Below are 3,063 nucleotides of genomic sequence, written 5' to 3'. Positions count from 1 at the left end.
TTTTTCATTAGTCTCCTGGTCCCATCCCCTGCCTGTTGTAGCCTGGCCAGATTAATATGTTATTTTCGGAAGAGTAGTAGTATTAAAGGAACCTGCTAGGAAGCCATGCATGATCACACAACAAGGAAGATTTCTGCTTTATGATTATTATTTTATTATTCTGCCAATGCCCGAGCACACCTCGAGGCTCTGCTGACTCCATTGTTCCATTCCCACACTTTGCAGCCACCCCAGTCAATGACAGAAGCCCTTCAGCCCTTCCTCCCCTCTGCCCTGCAGCAGTGGCACCCAATTCTCTTATATTAGGTGAGGGATGTACAACAAAATCAATTCAATTAAAACATACTTGCTAGAAGAACCAAGATCAATTTCCAATATCATCCTGTACACGGACCCAGTATGGCAAAGGGACTCCTGCAGTTCAGCTACATTCAAGTGACATTGATTAGTTTGATGTTCTGTGGATTGCAAACCAATTCCAACTGTTGTTTTTGTTTCCATATGGTTCAATGGCAATGTTAGGCAACCTTGTTCCTTGCGTTGTTGCTTCATGTCTGAAATATTTGCAATACCTGCTGGCAACGTCATCAGACAGATGCCTGGAAACATTGCTTGTTTCTGCTACAACACAGAGTGGCATTAAGTATGAGCAGAGTTCACCAGGGACAAATTTTTTTCCAGGCACAGGGAAAGCTGCTGCCAGAGCCTGGCCAGCTGCTGACCCCCTGCCAGTGAGCATGCTGAGCACAAAATATTTTTAAGCATCTTGTAAAACTCTGCTCTGAATGAGAAATAAATGTTTTACTCTTGTCTGTCACTTTGCCAGAAAGCTCTTAAGGATTATGGCTGTCAGGCGAAGTCTTTGTGGCTGTCAGGCGAAGACCCTGGTGATGAGAAAAAAAGGGAAACATCATTCCTGTTTTTAAGAAAGAAAGAGAGAGGAAGACCTGGAACTGCAGGCTGGGGAGCCTCACCTCTGTGCCTGGGAAGATGGTGGAGCAGATTCTCTTGGAAGAGATGTTAAGGCACATCGACACAAGGGGGTGATCCGAGACAGCCAGCATGGCTTCACCAAGGGCAGAGCGTGCCTGACCCATCCAGTGTCCTTCTGTGATGGAGTGATGGCATCAGTGGACAAAGGAAGGGCAACTGATGTCATCTACCTGGAGTTGTGTCTTTGACACAGTCCTGCACCACATCCTTATCTCCAAATAGGAGAGAGATGGATTTGAAGGCTGGACTATGGTGAATAAATAATTGTTACCCCACAACATCCTTCTCTCCAAACTGGAAAGATATAGATTTGATGGGTGGGCTGCTTGATGGACAAAGAACAGCCTGTAGGATTCCATGCATGAGAATGGTGGTCAATGGCTCAATGTTTGGATGGAGATTGATGATGAGTGGTGTCCCATAGGGGTCAGGGCTTGGACCAATAATATCTTCATTGATGACATTGACAATGGGGTTGAGTGCACCCTCAGAAAGTTTGCTGATGATAGCAAGCTATGGAATGTGATTGACACACCAGAGGGATGGGATGCCATCCAGAGAAAATTAAACAGGCTGAGCAGTGGGTTCAAGTGAACCTCATGAGGTTCAACAAATCCAAATGCAAGATTTTGCACCTGGATTGTGGTAACCCCCACTACTAATACAAGCTGGAGGATGAAAGGATTGAATGCAACCCTTCCAAAAAAGACCTGATTAACCCGGTAGATGGCAAGCTGGATATGAGCTAGCACTGTGTCCTCACAGTCCAGAAAACCAACCATACCTTGGGCTGTACCAAAGAAATCATGGCCAGCAGGTCAGGGAGGTGCTCTGCCCCTCTACTCTGTGCTGGTGGGACCTTGCCTGGAGCATTGCACTCTGATGTGAAATTCTCATTGCAGGAGAGATGTGGATTTGGTGGAGCACTTGCAGAGGAGGGCCACAAAAATGATCTGAGAGATGAAACACCTCTCCTATGAGTATAGGCTGAAATAGTTGGGGCTGATCAGCTTGGAGAAGAGAAGGCTCTGAGGTGAACTGAGTGCAACCTTTCAATATTTAAAGGTGAGCTACAGGAAAGAAAAGGACAGACTCTTTCACAAGGTCTGTTGTTATAGGACAAGGGGAAATGGTTTTAAGCTTACAGAGGGGAGATATAGATTAGATATAAGGAAAAAGTCTTATACAGTAAGGATGTGAGGCACTGGAACAGGTTGTCCAGAGATGTGGATGACCCATCCCTGGAGACTTTTAAGGTGAAGCTGGATCAGGCCCTGGTCAACTTGAGGTAGATGTGTATGTCCCTGTGCATTGGGAGTCGGACTAGATGTAATTAAAAGGCCTCTTCCAACTGAAAGGATTCTATGATTCTATGGTTCAAATTGGTTGGATGGTCGCAGCCAGAGGGCTGGTGTCAATGGCTCCGTGTCCAGGTGAAGGCCGGTGATGAGTGGTGTCCCCCAGGGGTCCATCTTGGGACTGGAGCTCTTCAGCATCTCTGTGAGTGACAGATGATAGGATGGAGTGATCGATAGTGATAGAGATAGGATGGAGTGCAGCCTCAGCAGTTTGCTGATGGCACCGAGCTGAGTGGTGCAGTGGACACAAGAGCAGGAAGGGACGCCATCCAGAGGGACCTGGACAGGCTCAGAAAGTGGGCATTGAGAACCTGATGAGGTTCAACAAGGCCAGGTGCTGCTCTTGGGACGGGGCAGCGCCAGACATGAGGCCAGACTGGAGAAGAACTGGTTGAGAGCAGCCCTGTGGAGAAGGACTTGGGGTCCTGATGGACAGAAGCGGGACATGAGGCAGCAGTGTGCGCCTGCAGCCCGGAAGGCCGACAGTCCTGGGCTGCAGCAACAGAGGGGTGGCAGCAGGGAAGGGAGAGAGGAGGGGAGAGGAGGGGAGGGGAGGAGATGGGGTTGTGCCCCTCTGCTCTGCCCCTGGAAGGCCCCACCTGCAGTGCTGTGCCCAGGCCTGGGGCCCCCAGGACAGGAGGGATGCGGAGCTGCTGGAGCGGGTCCAGAGGAGGGCACGAGGATGCTCAGAGGGCTGGGGCACCTCTGATTG

Source organism: Meleagris gallopavo, chromosome 26 (genome assembly GCF_000146605.3).
Source record: "Meleagris gallopavo isolate NT-WF06-2002-E0010 breed Aviagen turkey brand Nicholas breeding stock chromosome 26, Turkey_5.1, whole genome shotgun sequence".
NCBI classification, from domain to species: Eukaryota; Metazoa; Chordata; class Aves; order Galliformes; family Phasianidae; genus Meleagris; species Meleagris gallopavo.
The sequence above is the reverse complement of the archived record's forward strand: the minus strand, read 5'-3'. Positions refer to the sequence as shown.